Below are 17564 nucleotides of genomic sequence, written 5' to 3' on the forward strand. Positions count from 1 at the left end.
ATTTTCTAGGTGGAAAAACGGAGAGGGGGTAGAGTTGGCTTGAGATGCCGCTGCAGGCGAGCACCTGGGGCAGCCAAGCCTGTGCTCTGCACGATGGAGGGACCAAGACGGAGGAAACCGCAGAGCAGATGTCGGGGTGGGAGGCCGGGTGCTTCCTCTGCCTTGTTCCCACGCAGACTAGAGGGCGTTGGGCTGCGTGGGAACCCTGTGGACCAGGGCAGCAGCCCGCGGGCCATTTTGGGGGTGTACATCTCCAGTAGGACCAACCATCCTGAATTTGCCTGGGACTGAGGGGGTTCCAGGGATGTGGGATTTTCCCATTTGAATCTGGGCCCGCCTGAGCAAACTGGAGAGTTAGCCTACCCAGGAGTCAGCGTTCTCAGCTCCCACTTCACAGGGCCGGGGGCTGATTCCCTCCAGACTGCTCCCGAGTCATGCCCCCAAATACCTGAGCTTAGCTTTGCTGATGGCCTTTTGCACCATGGGCTGGGAACAAGCCCCCATTGCTTGCTTGTTTCCTTTTATCACCTCTTCCTCCCTTTCCCCCCACACTCCCTCCAAGCCACCATTCAAACACGTTCTCGGTGCATCTTTTTGCTTGTGCGTCTTCTCGCTGAGTGCCCGCTTTGTTATCCGGAACCTGTGTTTTCAGTTGTATGGTGTGGTATCTCAGAACAAGGACTGAGGCGCTCACTTCTCACCGCTACCTGTGGACCCTGCTTTCCAAGCCCTTTCTGTGTATCACGCGCGGTGCTAAGCGCTTTGCATACCGGACTACTAATAGCTGTCATTATCATCCACACCCACAATGCTAAGTGTCCCCTTTTTACAGATGAGGAGACTGAAGCACCAAGTGAAGTGGTGTCTCTGCAGACAGAACTCAGAGCTTTGGCCAGAGTCAGCAGACTTCACCACTACACGGAATCCGAACACTGCCTGGATGCCCATCCACTCCTGCAACGAAGTACTCCAGTGGGCACCAACTCCATGACAGCATCACCGAGAGGCGATGGACACAGATCCAGAGAGATCCCGCCGTGCAGAACGGAACAAGGACGGGTGATGGGCTGGTTTCAGAAAGCCGCGTGCACGTGGGCTTAGCAACACCAGAGAGGAAACGCGTGGGAGTCTCGCACGGAGCTCTGGATAATGGGAGCAGCGCCCCCACCCCAGGGCCCTCACGGCTAACTAATTATTTGCTTCTAATTATTAGAAGCAAAGAGTGAATGAAGGAGGGAGGTGGTAGGCATTGACTTGAGGAGATTCACTCATTCTGTGAATATTCACGGTGCACCTACTGTGTGCGGGTCCTCCCCTGGGCACTGGGTGCAGGGGTCGGTTGGATGGTTGCAGTCCTTGTCCTGTAACCACGATCATGCCTTGAAAAATTCTACGTGCAGGCTGGCGCTGCAGATACCATCCCATTTCCTCCTCAGAGCCCTGGGAGGTGGCTGCCATCATTAACCTGATCTCACAGAGGAGGCAACGGAGGCTGCCCAGGGGGGAGGGTGCAGCACGCCATGCCTCCCCACTCTCACAACCCCACCCCCCATCAACAGGGGTGCAGACCTGACAGCCATGTCTGTTCTGTGGGACCCCCTGGCCCAGGTGAACTGGACAGGGCTGGGCCACAGTCCAGAGAGCTGTGGGTCAGCTCCCCTGGACCCGCTGAGAGCAGCCAGCTTTCCAACAGGGTCTTTGGAGGGAGAAGAATATGCAGAGAGAAGCAGCGCCGGAGAAAGGAAGTGGGTCCTGGAGGTAGGGGACTAGTTGGTTCCATGTCAAACCTGCAACCCAGCTTGGCATTGGCTGTATCACTCACTCCTGAACTAGTGAGTGAACCTGAGTCCCCCTTTCCCTGGCGGGGAGCAGGTGAGGGCGGGGAGAGCCAGGGGTGTTAGGCTCACAGATGCCCCTCCACGTGGAAGGAAACGCCAGGAGCTAGGGAAAAGTGTTCCCACCCTGACAGCGCCCTGGGAAGAACATCAGAAAGCACCCTCCCTCCTTTGGAGCTTGCTTGCATTACCTTCAGTGGATTTCTGACGCTTACAAACAGCGACCCAGCTAATAGCACGGTATCAGACTGACAGCCCCAAATCCTAGGAGTGCACTGGGGGTAACGGTGCCTCTTCTGCACAGTGCCGCAGATGGAGGAAGGTCCCACAGGGCAGCCGAGGACAAAGACTTCAGGGCCAGCAAACCTTCCTCTCTCTGGGGGACCGGGGTTCCTCTGGGTGGAAGTGGCTGTGGTGTGCGGTTGCTGGGTGAGATTCCACAGGGCACTGTATCCCCCTCAATCCGCTCAACCACGCAGGCGTTTCAGAAAGAGGAGACGGAAGTTGGAAGGGGTTATGGTATTGGCCTGGGTCAGCTCAGAAGATTGTGTGGGACTGTGTGACCCCAAAGCCCATTCATTACAGCGCATCAGTTAATTCAGCAAATAACAAAACACCTAACGGTAATGGGTATGAAGCTTGATGAATACAAATCATTTTGTTCTAAAAAAAATGTGGGAAATATTACTGAGAAGGGCAGGGCTTGGAAACTGTACTCTTCCCTTGAAATCCCAAGAGATTTTTAAAATCTATTCCAGAATATTCAACTCAAGGCAAGCCTAGTAATGCAGCAGCACGGTAAGTATATAGAAAGTGCAATTGCTGGCTCTCATTTAAAATCACTTGTCTCAAACAGGAGCACTTGACTCCACACAATTCCCTTTTAACCGTTTTTTGTTTTTGTTTTTTTGTTTTTTTAATTCGAGAATCCCAGAGTATTTGAATTTGTTAATCAGCTTAACAATAACCCACAACCTTCGGACCAACTCAGAGTATTTGAATTTGAATGCTCTGCAAAAGGGGGTGTCACACCGACCCTTGCAATTACGAAACGTCACTTTGTGACATGTCTCTCAGTGACACGTTGGTGGCCCGCAGGTGACATTGACCTTAGAACAGAACCTGACCTCCATCCGACATGAATGCTCAGCACCACACATTCCCAACCACAGGAGGGTTCATGCCATTTGTTCACTTCCTCTGGCCCATTAATTCAACCAACAGGATTAATTAGCTCCAGTTACAGGCGAGGCACTGCATTATTTAGACGCAGGAGAAAAGGGGATAAATACTAGTAAAACGCTCTCTCTTTGCAAAGCTCGTAATTTAGTGGCAGAAGAGGGAGGGGGGAGAATGGGAGAAATGAATATACTAGGCGGCTGTAGCCATCATGCCAATGAATTCTTAAAATTACCCGGGAAGATATGCCCAGTACATAAACATTTTCCAGTACACTGTCAGCAGCTAATTCTGTATCAGGCAGAACAGAATAATGGAATCACGACTATCTGATGGTATGAGCAAGGTACCCTGGGAACACACAGAGATTCATCCTGGCGGGAGTTATGATGCAATAAGACACAGAAGACAGGGGGGTAAGGCCTGAACTATGGCTCTGAGTCGAAGGTACATGGAATGGTCAAGGATCTGGGCTTGAAGTGGTAGAGTGGTGGAAGGGAAGCTAGGGGGGCAGGTTCTGGGGTCACCGAGGAAAGGAGCCCAGCATGCAGCAGACACTCCCTGAGGACCTGCTCTGCAGCCCCTCAGATGCAAGCTGGCCAAGAGGGAAGGCAGAGCTGCAGGAGCATGTGAGGTGGGTGCCCGGGTTCCTGCGGCCTCCGTACCTGGGGGTAAGTCTCTAACAGCACGGGTGCGGGTTGCCACAGCCTCTCGCCTGGACGAAGGCAATGATGTATGGGTGGCCCCTTGGCTTCCTCTCTTGCTCTCTTTCCACACATTTTCTATTGGGTCCCTACCTTTTTAAAGAACATTTCATACATCACTCTCTTGCCTGAAACACTCCACTCGCACTTAGAAGAGTGTAAACCCCCAGACAATGGGGTTGGCTTTTCCTGAGCTCAGCACAGTTCCCAGAGTCAATGTATGTGACAAATAAACTCACCACATCTGAGCTGTGAAATGGGCACAGCACCACTGGCCTTTTCAGGTAGATCTGGGGATGCATAGTAAATAAAATGTGTGAGCTCGGCCTGGCTGGTGTGGCTCAATGGACTGAGAGGTGTCCCACACACCAAGAGCTTGCTTGTTCAATTCCTGGTCAGGGCACAACTCAATCTCCAGTTGGGGGCACGCAGGAGGCAGCTGATGGGTATCTCTCTCATTGATGTTTTTAATCTCTCTCCTCCCCTCTCTCTACCTAAATATCAATAAAAACATATTTTAGAAAATTTGTAATGGGTGAACCAGTCTGAAATTTGTCTTAAAGCAACTTAACCATACCCCCCTCCCCCAACCTGAAGTCACTGGTACCCTGGGCTCGCTACTCCTACCCGCAAAGTGGCGGGAGATCACCCACTACGCCCTTCGCAGTCTTCTGGACCGTGGATTGCGCGTCTGAGAAAAGAGGGGATCCCGGGTTGGGGATGCTTTGGGGGGTACTCCCAAAATCAGAATGGGAACCAGCTGGGTGCTGGCGCTCCTGGTCTCGGAAGCCCTACGTGTCCCTCTGGGTTCTTTGCGGCTCATTACACAGCACGTGACTTCTCTCAGTCCTAACTGACATACATCATGTCATTACTTATCATATTTCTTTAAAATCAATTTGCTCTGTATTTATTTTTTAAATAAAGAGTATTCCCTAAGAATCTTTTCTAGTCTCGCTATTGAACCTCCCCTCCCTCGGAGTTTCATTTGCTACAAACGAAGGTGAGGGGGGAAAGAATGCAACAAAATCCAAGCAGGTTATTACTGAAGAGCTGGGTACAGTCAGCCGCCCAAGGCTCTGGACTCAGCCTGGCCCTCGCTTTTGCTGGAACAGGAGGGAGCCTGGCAGGTATGAGACAGCCATGAACGGCAGGCTAGCATCCAACAGACTCTTTTCCTCGGCATAATCAGAACTGCAGGGGAACTTCAATTCACTCAATAACTGAAATAGAATAGGCACCATCAGTGTGCATGGCAAGAGAGGGTAGTTTCTGTTTCAGGCATTCAGTGCTGTTTCTTGCTGTAGGTCTCGGTCAAAACAAGTGGAACACCCTGGTCCAACCACCGAGAGAGTCCTCCGGTGGACCCACCTCCCCCCAGCCCTCTCCCTTTAATTAAAATGCTAATTAGTTCTCTTGGCTCCCTCTTATCTGCCTCCTGCATTTGGAGGGCGGGAAAGGATGGGCTAGTGCAGGGTTTAAATCAATAGGGCGAGAGGATTACAGCTTGCTCTGGAGGGGGAATAGAAGCCGGAAAAGGACCGGCCGCTGTGTTTTGCTCACTTACTAGGTGCCATGTACCTTCCACATGTAACTTCCATCGTTGAAGAGTCTGCCTTGTATGACCAGCTCAGAAGTGAATGGGCTTTTCCGAGGCCTCAGAGCTCCAAAGCCGGTGATTTCTCCCAGGAGCTCTGCACCCATGGCAGGCCCACCCTCCCAGAACAGCTACCCCCGGCCTCACGATGTGCTCTGGGCACAGGGGAAGCTCCCATGGCGAGGTTAACAACTACCATTGTAAGAGACGGATGGTGGACCCTGCACTTGACCCAGCTCTGCACAGCCCCCTGGCCCTGGAAAGGGAGGTTGCTTTGAAAGGTTCAGGGAGAAAGAAGCCATGGCTCTCATTTAAAACCACTTGTCTCAAACATTTGAGGACATTGTGTGCAGGGTGTTGCCTGGGAAACCACCCTCCTTTACCTGCTGTGTGATCCTGGACACGTTAAGTAACCTCTCTGTGCCTCAGCTTCCTCGTCTGTAAAATGGGGGTAATACCACTTGAACCTGATACCTCAGGGGCTGGCAGAGACTTGGCCCCTGCTATTATCCCCAGCCCCAGAGCAGCGCCTGGCTTCAACTGATCACTGGATAAATAGTAAACTCTCCACAAGCTCCTTAAGAAGGTGGTGTAGGACTCATCTTTCTACTATGCTGCCCTGTGTACATGGAATCTTTGCCTGCACCACTGGCTAGATGCGGACCCACCAGGCCTCTCTGGGACTCCAAGGACGCTCTCTCTCGTTCTCCCGTTTGCTCTCAGGGCAGAGACAAAAGTGCTGGCAGGGGTTGGGGACATTCCTTTCTAGTCCGCAGTTTCCAGCGCTGGCTTTTCTGCACACTCAATAATACACGATAACAAAAGTTGCCAAGGCCAGGGGTCGCCATGGCAACCAATAAAGCTGGAACCCTGGGCCTTTGCGATGGCTAACAGGGCCTCATTCACGGGGCTGTGATGGATGGTGCTGGGACAGAGGCTTTATCTCAGACCTGGCTTCCCTCCGCCTCCCCCGCTCCCGCCATCTCCCCTGCCTATCTCTGCAGCCCGGCCCCAGCCCTCCCTCCTAGCATTCCTAATTTCCTGTAATCTGCCTCTTGGGGCTTCATACAATCATCAGAGACTTGTATGAGGCGAGAGGAAAACTATTCTTGGAAACAGGCAAGTGTTGACTAAGAAAGACAGAGGTGCTGTTTAGAAAGCCATCTGAGCCAGCGATTGGGTGCCATATACTAGCTTAGTGACTCTGGGTAAATTGTTCAACTCATCAGGGCCTCAGTTTCCTCATCTGTCAAATGGGAAGGGCGAGGCCTAACCCATGAGGTCATGCAGCACTCAGCTTGGTTAGGGCCAACTGAAGAACTTACACAGGCAGAGAAAGATGGCCCCTCACAGGCCACGGTCTCAGTTTCCAGAGAACCCTCTCCCCTGAGGGGAAGGCATCTCTCCTACAGCCTGAGGGCTGCGAAAAGCTATTGGCGTGTGCGGTGGCCCAGGTTCCCTGAGAGGAGCTGGCCTGCCCCTCCTGGCCCACCCTCGGGCATCTGGGCCCCAGTTCAGCCCGCCTCCCTGCCTGTCCCTCCCGGGCTCCATCAGGAAGAGGGAGGCGAACTTAAACTCTGGGTGCAGACAGCATGACTACAGCGTCCCCAGAAGGCGGTGGCCCCCAGCCTGTGAGCAAGCAAAGTGAAGGGGAAAAGAATATACAAGTTTTCCAATGTCTGAATGTGAGACAGGAGCCTTTGTTCTGGGGTAGGGAAGATTCAGAAGGAAGTGTCCTCAGACAGATGAGCTAACTGGACTTCCGGCCCTACAAGAGAGGAGGAGTGGAAGAACAGAGTGTGGTTTGAGAAGGACGCTACCCCGGGCCAAAGTCACAGGAGGTCCGGCCTTTAAAATCGATTTGTTCACAAATCTTTATGGAGAACCTGTGCTGAGCCTCGAACCCCGAGCCGCACAAGGCCAAGCCCTGCTCTGTTCTCTGGAATCTGCGTCCCGTGGGCCAGCAACAAACCGACAACTAAGGTCAACTCGGTTGTAAGAGATGCAGTTCCTGTTCAGAGAAAAACCCATTTTACGAACTCCGGGAACTGGTGAGTATGCAAATACCACAGCACACCGCACATCAGCTCTTTGTTTCCTTCAAGGTCTGCACAGGGCGACTTGGAAACATCATGTTGGTGATCAGAGATAGGGGGTGTGCCTATTCCTACAGTCTCTTCGAAGTGTCTTCCCAACAATTCAGAGGACCTTTCATTTAGGCATGGATAGAAGGATCTGCTACAACTGAATGAATGAATGCCTACTGTGTCAAGGCTTAACGCCCTCATCTAATGTTGGAAGGCAGATGTTTCTATTCCCATTTTTCAAGTGATGGGGTAGGTTCAGAGAGGTTTTGCCACTTGCACGAGAACACACAGCTGGAGACAGTGGCGTTACGTAGAACGAGGGCGGCCTGGGCTTGAAGACCAGCATCTTGGCACAGTTTGATGGCTTTGGTCCTTCCCCAGAAACCTCATCCGACGACTCAGACCAGCCAGCCCATGTCTCTTCTGGGAACAAAGAACTTCAAACCGACAGAGATCACAGTATACAGGCCTCCTAAAGAGCCTCGTCTCCCGACCACACACTCATTCAAGGTGGCCTGTGATTGCCCGAATGGAGCAATGCCAGTCTCTGCCCACACTTGGCGCGTCTCCTACGCCCGAACGCTTGTCCTCCCTGTCCCTTCCAGGGTGCAGGCGCCCTAATCCCACGAGGAGCCCTGTCCCACCCCATGGAAGGTACAGAGAACTGGCATCTTTGTAGCTAGCTCCATGGTGCTTAAGACAGTGCTCACTGGGTGTTTAACACTAATCTGCGAAAAAGAGTTTGCCTCTCTGTTCTTGCCTCCTAATCCTGCCAGCCAATTCTTTCAACATTTTGGTGCAGGAGAGCCAGCAAAGGGGCAATCCAAAGATACAGCAAAGAAAGAGCACCCCAATTCATTGCTCCCAAAAATCATAATTTCAACCAGTCTCATTCTTGCTTTGGATGTGACCATCATGGCCATCAATCACGTGACCCCGGCCAAACTGCCAGGCCTCCCGGAAGGCACAAGTGTGTGGATTCCAAAGATCCTTATGTCCAGCCCTACTTCCCCATCTGGCGACGTGTTTTCCTCCGAAATATAAAATGTAGCCATCCACCAGACAATGGTTGGCCGTGTCCTCCCATGGGACTCTGAGGGCAGATGGCTGGAGCATGACCGTGCAGCTGGCAATGCCTTGTTTAGCTTGTTTAGCGAAAGGAGTGGGGCCCCGAGGACAGAATGGGGTGCCAGGGAAAGAGCTTGGCTACAGCGACAACCCGCATTTACTGATCAATGTGGGCCAAATCCTGTCTTAAGCCTTTTATATTCATAGTGCCTTGAATGTTCAGACAAACCCTCCGAAGCAGGTTCAAGCATACTTCTCCCTTACAAAAACAAAAGGAAACGGGAGCACAGAGAGGTTAAGTGACTTGCCCAACGACACATAGCCACCAAGTAGCTGAGCCAGTTTACAAGCCCACGCTGGCTCTAGGTTCAGTGCTCTTAACCTTCTCCACACAACAGACACACACAGAAATGCTTCTTCTAGAGCAGTGTTTCCCAACCTTCTCTCAGGATGAGAATCACCTGGTGGAGTTGTTAAAACACAGATTCCTGAATCCCAACTAAGAAGTGCTAAACTAGAATTTTTGGGAACATATAGGTAAAATTGTATACTTAACTAGTGCTCTAAGACAGATTTTATATACAGAGCACTAAGTTAGGTATGCAATTTTACCTATATGTTCTCAAAAATTCTAGTTTAGCACTTCTTAGTTGGGATTCAGGAATCTGTGTTTTAACAACTCCACCAGGTGATTCTCATCATGAGAGAAGGTTGGGAAACACTGTTCTAGAGGACCCAGACCATTGAGCTATCCTCGGGAATGTCACAGTAATGGGGGTCCGTGGGATGGTGGAACTAATGTGGGCTTTGTCTTGGGCTTGAATCTGGCTTCGTCTCTGTTTTCTCAACTGGGAAATGGGTCTGATAGAACTCCCTCCTTCCCAGGCCTCTCTGAGGATTAAGTGAGGCAATCCATGCACACCACTAGGCAGAGTGCCCAGCACATAGCGGGCACCAAAGCAATTTTTAAACTATAGGAAGGTTGCAAGCATAGCCAGCAGCTACCATAATCCTAGAGCCATCAATTGTCAATACTCTGCCACATCTGTTACCTATCTACCTATCCATCCATCACCTATCTATCAGCTTATCATGTATCTTCTGAATTACTTGAGAGTTAGTTATAGACATTGTTAAATTTCATCCCTAAGTCCTTTAGAGTTTAGACTATATCTTCTAAGAACAAGGACACCCTCCTATATAACCTCTGCACAAACGATCTGAGATAGTACAAAGTGTTTCGCGCTCAGGATATTTATCATTGATATCTAGTACACGGTCTATACCCACATTCCCCACGTGCCCCCACAACATCCTCTGTGGCTGCTGCTCCCTGGACCGAGGCTCCACCCCAGCACCACATTGCATTTGTCTGCTCGGCTCTTCCGTCCCTTGTGAACCTGGAACGAACCATTTCTCGGCCGCTTTGTCTTTTATGACATTGACATGTTAAGATTCCAGGCCAGTCACTTTGCATGGGTTTCATTTTAAACAATATTTTCCTTTACGTCTTTGTACAATGAACTGCAGCTATGGGCACATGGAGAACGGGGTCTGGAGGGCACAAGGTATTTGGTTGGGCAGGTAGAGGAGGGCGCAGAGCACTCGTTCTTGGGAGGAAGTTACAGATTTCTGGGAAGCAGCGACAGGGGACACGATCAGAGCGTTGGCAGGTGGACCAAAGCGGCAGGACCCCTGCAGACAGAGGCCAGGGCGTCAGGGAACGAGAGTGGGTCCCGGAGGAACTGCAAGTGGCAGCCACGACGGAGAGGGAGGGCGCCGCACTGAGTGGTCAGGGGCTGTTCCTACTGGGACTGGAAGCTACTACCCGAGGCTGGGCTCATCCCCGGATCTGTCCTCGCCCCCCAGGTGCCCAGGGTGTGCCCAGCACTGTCAGCATTCCCCCAGGGCGGCTGGCTGCTACATCTCCCAGATATTCATCCAGGCGAGTCCCTCCAGGGGTGACGTGGCTGCCAGCTCTCAGCCACCAAATGCAGGATCCTAAGTGGCAAGTCCCTGGGATTCCCACGGCTTGCTCTGCAGATGCAATGTTGTTTTCTGCTCCTGCTCCTTTTCTTGCTGCCCCTTAGGACATGGGCTGCTTCCGTGAAAAAATTAAAAATCAACTTCTCGTTGACCGCGGGAAAAGATGCAAGGGAGTTGCTCTCCTAAGTTTCCTCACACCTGCTCTTGGCATAATTCATCCCGGATGTCAGGCAAGAGATTCTCACTACAAACCCACGCTCTCCACATCAGAGACCCCCTGGCTGAGCCTCCCATACCCCTGAGTTTCAAAGAGAAAGGGATGTGTGGAGGTTGTTTTAGCCCTCAGAATGGAAAGGAAGGATTTATTTGGGGGCTTGAGCCAAAATGTCTTTTCAAGGTGACCCTTACTTCATTTCCCAGGGCCAGAAGGCAGATGGCTGACAAAAGCAATCCCTCAGCTTCATTTTCATACCCTTCTTTGTTTACTTCATTCGCACGTTAAAGGGGCTCCTTCAGCTGTGCTCGCTCCACAAAGCATCCTTGGAAAATCTGCCATGTACAATCGTGTGCCCTTCAGACTGAAAGTCACACACAGGCGCGCTCGCGCGCACACACGTGCACACCCAACATCAGACAGCAATCACCGACACACGCTGAGACACACCTCCACATGCCGGCAGATACATGCAAATACACGAAGGTACATACGCACGCACCCCTGCACTCACAGAGCCCGGTGGTCAGGGTCCCGCAGCACGCCCGGCTCTGCCTGCTGAAAACGCCTCCTCTATGCCATCCTGCGGAGTCCCAGGGACGCGGCTGGCCGGTCCATCCTAAGAGGTGCCGCTGGGTCCCAGTTCCCGCTCTGGAGGATGCCCGGGCTTCCCGCAGTCCCCAGAGCGTGGGCTCAGGCACAAGAGAGGAAAGGACTCCTTGGAAGCAAAGCAGGTTTGGGAAAAGGATGTGCTCAGCTGGTTCCCAGCAAGTGCCAGAGGCAGAGGGATGGAGGGGAGGGGGAGAGAGAAGGGAAGAGAGAGAGAGAGAGAGAGGAGAGAGAGAGAGAGAGAGAGAGAGAGAGAGAGAGAGAGATCAAACAGAAACAGAGAGAAAAAAATCCATACAGAAACAAAGAGAGACAGGAAAAGACGAGATAACAGAGAGGAAAACAGAACATGGATTTCTAAAAAGCGGTGTTTTAAGCTCAGCTGGGTTTAAGCCGAGGAGAGCCGATCTGGGACCCTTGGAAACAGGCTGTCTGCTACCCCCCCCCCCCCAGCCCCCCTGCCCCGCTTCTTCCAGGGGCCGCTTCCTAGGTTTTTCTCCAAGGGGCTCAGGAACGCCTGTAGCGGCAAAACAGAGATCCAAGGCTTCCAGTCCTAAATGGCTTCCCCAGGACCCGGTGCTGCGGCTGCGGCAGAGCCAGCCTGTGACAGCCACGGCCATGAAGGGGCTCTGAGGGGCGCCCACTCCACTTCAGGCCTCCAGGAGCCAGAGGCAGCTCTGGCTCTGATAATTTCCCAGAACCCCTCGGGGGCGGGGAGGGGGGCAACGATGACATTGGGGAATCATGACTCCGGTCCCCCCGCAACCCCCATTGTAGACCAAGCTGGGATCAATGCCTATCCACAGGGGCCCAGAAGAGGATGTGGGAATGGTCACGAGATGGGGAAGGTGAATGGGGGCGGGGGCGCGGACACAGAGTTTTCAGTCATGTGCAACTCATCGGTTGCTATGACAACGGCCAGGAAGTGGGGGCACCCAGACCTGAGGCTTCAAGAGAGACGGGTTGGTTCTAAATCACAGCGACAGCGCTTCAGTTGAGCTATTACACCGTTGCTGTGGCAACCAATGGGATCAAATCGCAGAGAAAATCTGTAATTATTACAAGCCAGCTACCGGCAACCTCAGCACAGTAATCAGCACGTTCGAGCAGTTCAACCTGAACCGTGTCTGGGAGGGAGAAACGCCGACCTTCAGCCTCCAACTCGGGGAAGGAAAAGGCCAAAGGAGACCGCAGATCTGTTGATGCTACAAAGTGGGGACCTGCCCAAATGAGGGGTAAATTATTAGGTGAAAAAACACGAAACTGCCAACGTTTGACACGGGAAAACATTCCCCATGATTTGATTATGGAAATTTCCAACAGAGAGCAAAGTTGAATTTGACAGTGAATAGGTGTGTATCCACCACTTAGCTCAGTTATTAACCTCTTTACCATGCTTGCTTTCTCCAAATCTATTATCCATTAATTCAATTTTTTAATTCCCACCCAAGGGTATTTCCCCCATTGATTTTTGTTGTTGTTTTTATTTTAGAGAGAGTGGAGGGGAAGGAGGAAGTCAGGGAAAGAGAAAGAGAGAAACATCAATGTGAGAGACACAGCCATTGGTTGCCTCCCATTTGCACCCCGATCAGGGTCTCAGATCGAGCCTGCAACTGAGGTATGTGCCCTTGACCAGAAATTAAATGTCCTCAGGCTGACACTCTAACGACTGAGCAAACTGGCCAGGGCCATTAATCCTATTTTTGGTGCATGTCAAATTAAATTGCAGCCATCAGTACCCTTTCCCCTCCAATGCTGCAGCCTGTGTAAAATTAAGTATTTGATAATTTTTGAACAAAGACAGCAATTTGATATGATTCTAAATGGAGTAAACTCTAGACTTCTGTCTATCGTCCATCTGTCCGTCCATCCACCCATCCATCCATCCAATCTCTCACTCATCCATCCATCCACCCATCCATGGGAGATCACACACACACTCATGGTTTCCACACATGATTCACCCCCCTCCTGCCCTCGGAATCTTCCTCCCTGGCCCAGTGAAAACCTCCAAGAGGGCATTCTGCATATTAAACCCCATATGTTCTCAGCTCACACCAGCATTTTCCCATCACCACACCGATTTCCTTTCTTGTGTTCAGCATTTCAATAAACAGAATTCCCGTCTACCCATCTGTTCAAGATGGAAACCCAAGATCCGTCCTCGACTCCTTCCTGTCATCATCTTCCACCACCACGCCCTGGGATTTTACATCCACACTAAGCCTAGTCTCCTTCCCATCCACTCTCTTTTGTCCTGTAGAGTTCAAGTGCCCAGTACTGCCCCAGCTTCTTGACTGGTCTTCCAGCTACCATCCCACTCTCCCTCTGCCTTCTCCATACTGATTTATTATCATGAAATATATGGCCATGTTGACGGTGTGGGGGAATTGGCACCTCATACATTGCTGGTGGGGGTATCAATTACAAATATCTTGGAGAGCAATTTATCAAAATCTATAAAGTCTTCTTAAAAACATATTTTTATTGATTTCAGAAAAGAAGGGAGGAGAGAATCACCAATGACAAGACAGAATAATTAATGAGCTGCTTCCTGCACGCCCGACGCTGGGGATTGAGGTTACAACCCGGGCATGTGCCCTGGCTAGGAATCTAACTGTGACTTCCTGGTTCATAGGTCGATGCTCAAGCACTGAGCCAGGCAAAAATCTATAAAATTTTAGATGCACTGACCATTTTTTTTCTCAGCATAATTCTACTTGAAGAAGTTTGTCTCATTGATACAAATGGAAAGCAACCTTAATGTCCATCAGGAGGAACTGGCTGAATACATTTGGGTCCAGCATAATACAGAATAGCATTCATCCAATAAAAAGAGGCCGTGTTTTGCCTCTGTACTGACATGAGAAAGTGTTTAATGTATTAAGTTAAGAAAGCTGCAAAGGAGTGTGTAAGGCACAGGATCTCCTTGTCCCCAGCAGCACCTCACTGGGGTATCGAGTCAGGGTGAGACATAAGTAGGGACCAAGGTGTCCAGGGCACATGACTTTATGAGCTGCCTCCTCTCTGACACAAGTGCCAGCACTAGTTGTCCCCTTTCCCCTTCTACCCCCCCCCCGGCTGGGGAACAAAAGAGGCCCAGGAATGCCTTGCTTGTCTCCCTCCATAACACACAGCTCAGCACTGTCAGGCAGTCAGCGAGGCTGCTGGGCTGCACTAGGTGTTGGTCTTCTGCTTTGTTCAAAACACAACTGTAGCCAAACTGGTTTGGCTCAGTGGATAGAGCGTCGGCCTGTGGACTCAAGGGTCCCAGGTTCGATTCCAGTCAAGGGTATGTACTTTGGTTGCGGGCACATCCCCAGTAGGAGGTGCCCACAAGAGGCAGCTGATCGATGATTCTCTCTCATCGATGTTTCTAACTATTTATCCCTCTCTCTTCCTTCTGTAAAAAATGAATTATATTTAAAAAAAAGAAAAGAAAAGAAAAGAAAAGAAAAAAAAAAGACACAACTGCAGATGCTACCTAACTAGAGGGTGGAGGAGCAAAAACCGAACACAACTTGGAGGCAGACAAGTTCTGAGGGAACACAATGGGGCTGCTCAGACCTTGAAGGTCTCCTGTGCCTTAGTCTCCCCAGCTCTCTAAGGGGCTGACGATACCTCCCAGGATCATTCTGAAGGTCAAAGTTGGCGCTAGAGATGAAACCAGCATGCAAGAGTCGTCTTGCCAGACAAATGAGAGTTACTGATATTAATTCATCTTTAGAATCTGTTCAGATCACTTCTGAATACTGCACCCCCCTAGCGCATGTGACAAAAGCTAGAACCTTTTTCGTCTGAGCACCAATTTCGTGCCTACAACTGAGCTAAGCACTTCCCATATATGATCTCATTTAAGCCTCAAAACAACCGTTCTGTGGTAGGGAATCTTGCTCCCATTTTACAGAGGTTACGTGACTTGCCTAGAACCATAAGAGAGTGATGCTACCCAGACAACCCCCAAACATTCTGACTGCAGGGTCCACGCTTTTTCCATTTCGTATTCCTTCCTAATTCTTAAATCAGACCTTCCAACCAGTGCTGTAAAAAATAAATATAAATGCGAGTTACTTGTTCAATTTAAATTTTCTAGTGGCCACATTAAGAAAGGGAACAGATGAGTGTTAGCTGTATGTTCTATTTAACCTGGTATATCCAAAATATCATTTCAACATGTGATCAATATAAAATTAAATTAATGAAATTTTAATAATCTTTTTGTCATACTATGTCTTCAAAATCCAATGTGTAGTTTACGTTTAAAGCACATTTCAGTTCAGACTAGCCACATTTCAGTGCTCAGTAGCAATGTGTGGCTTATTGGAGGATGCAGCTTGGTTGGTGCTGAAATATACCTGGAATGGGTCTGAATCTTAAATAATGTATGGGCAACCAGTTAGTGAGCGCCTGTTATATTTCCAGTCCTGATCTAACTATTTCACACAGATTAACGCCATCTACACTGAGTGGCCAGATTATTATGATCTCTGTATGCATAATAATCTGGCCACTCAGTGTATATCCTATATAATAAAAGGCTAATATGCAAATTGTCCCCTCGACCAGGAGTTCGACCAGCAGGCAGGCTGGCCAACTGCCCATGTCTCCTCACACTGGCCAGGCTGGCCGGACCCCACCCATGCACAAATTCATGCACCAGGCCTCTAATACACACACACAGGCCTCTAATACACACACCAGGCCTCTAATACACACACACACACACACACACACACACACACACACCGAGTGGCCAGATTATTATGCACTCAGAGATCATACTAATCTGGCCACTCAGTGTATAGTATTTGCATGACCCCCGGGAAGGAGGTACTCTGATGGGCTACCAACAAGAAAAACGAAGTGCAGGTAGATCCGGCAATGTGCACAAGATTAGAGCTAATTACCAGAGGAACCAAAGTTCATCCAAAACCCGGTCCCTCCTGTCGCCGCACAGAAGCCAGAAACCCTGGTACCACAGGTCGGTCACAGGAGTGAGTCTGTAAAAATTAAGCTCCCAGGAAAGGAATTTGACTTGTAGCACTTAATTTTAAACAATCTGATTAATCAATACATAAGATCTAATAAGCATGAGTTAAAAAGTGTGCAGCACACTCTGAACTTTGTACCAGCATAGGACCTCAGGAACTGGTAATAAACCAGACAGTGAGTGAATCTCCCCACTGGTGTGTCTCCTGTTGTCTAGGTGGGATGTGGGTTAGAGGGACCCATCAAGTTCAGGTATGCATCCCCTCAGAGCAGGTCCCTGTTGGACCCACTAGTGATTTCATTCTTTTGTGGGATCCATGTGGGAAGGCTAGCTGCTTTCAGCATGCTACCCCCACTCGGGACAAATGTCACCGCTGATTTTAATTATGGCACGTGCGTACTGGCTATGGTTTTCTGGGGCTGGGGCTGGTGGTGATTTTATGACTGGTTCTGAGATGATCCTGTTCAAAGCCAGAAAGATGCGTGCTCTAGGGTTTGTCAACATCCCTAACTCCTGGCTAGGATGCACCCAAGGTCAGCCCAGCCAGCTTTTTGCTTCCATAATTGTGGCCCTGCCTCAGAAATGCAGGCTTCTCGCTTGCCTCTTGCAAACTGGCATAAAACTCAACTACATGTTAGCACTGACCTCTTGGACATGACCAGAATTACCTGGTTATCAGCTTGAAGATGAAACCAGAGAAGGGAGGAAGAAAGGGAACTCTAAGCTGCCTCTAAAATATGTCTTTAATTCACCTGCTTCTCCCCTCATTTGCATTAGCTGGTCATATTTCACCAAGACCACTGCAGGGGCAGAGTCATCGTCCTGCCTCCGCACCCTTAGCTTGTCACTCTACAGATCAGAGTTGGTCCCAGGCTTTCATTAGGCCTCTGAGATGCTTCCCAAGTCACACCAACTTCCCTCTCTCTCACATCACTCGCCTCTACCTTTTGCTTATTCTCTCTGGCCATTTCTACCTCTGATTCCTGGAAGGTATCCCCATTTTACAGAGAACTGAGGGCCTGGCAAAGAGGACACAACCGTCTCAGCTATAAAAGCAATTACTGACATCTTATTGTGAGCACAGTCCTAACCCGAAGGATCTAAAGGCCCTACTGAGAAATGTGGTCAATTCGCTACCACAGAGCTCTTCAGAGAAACAGCATCATTTGCCACAGGAACTCTGAAGTCTGCCTCCTGTCTCAACTGCTTTGTGCAACTGACCGTGCTGTTAGGTGTGAACTCAGTTTCCTCTCTGAAAGGAGGTCCAGGAAGAAAAGCCAGCCAACCAGCCAACC

At 50.2% G+C, this 17564-nt stretch overlaps 1 protein-coding gene across 2 annotated transcripts in view; it reads right to left on the reverse strand.

The window, feature by feature from the left end:
• The window catches only part of ABAT (4-aminobutyrate aminotransferase), a 78757-nt gene that overhangs the window by 38356 nt on the left and 22837 nt on the right, over positions 1 to 17564 (reverse strand). The window contains exon 1 of one of the 2 annotated variants that reach the window (XM_084881136.1): positions 11185 to 11451. The exons of the other annotated variant lie outside the window; for it this stretch is intronic. The gene's annotated coding sequence lies outside the window, so the exon portion shown is untranslated. Of the gene's footprint in view, positions 1 to 11184; positions 11452 to 17564 lie in introns of those variants that run through there. 2 annotated transcript variants of the gene reach the window in all.

The sequence above is a fragment of the Pipistrellus hanaki genome (genome assembly GCF_964339955.1).
Source record: "Pipistrellus hanaki genome assembly, chromosome: 4".
NCBI classification, from domain to species: Eukaryota; Metazoa; Chordata; class Mammalia; order Chiroptera; family Vespertilionidae; genus Pipistrellus; species Pipistrellus hanaki.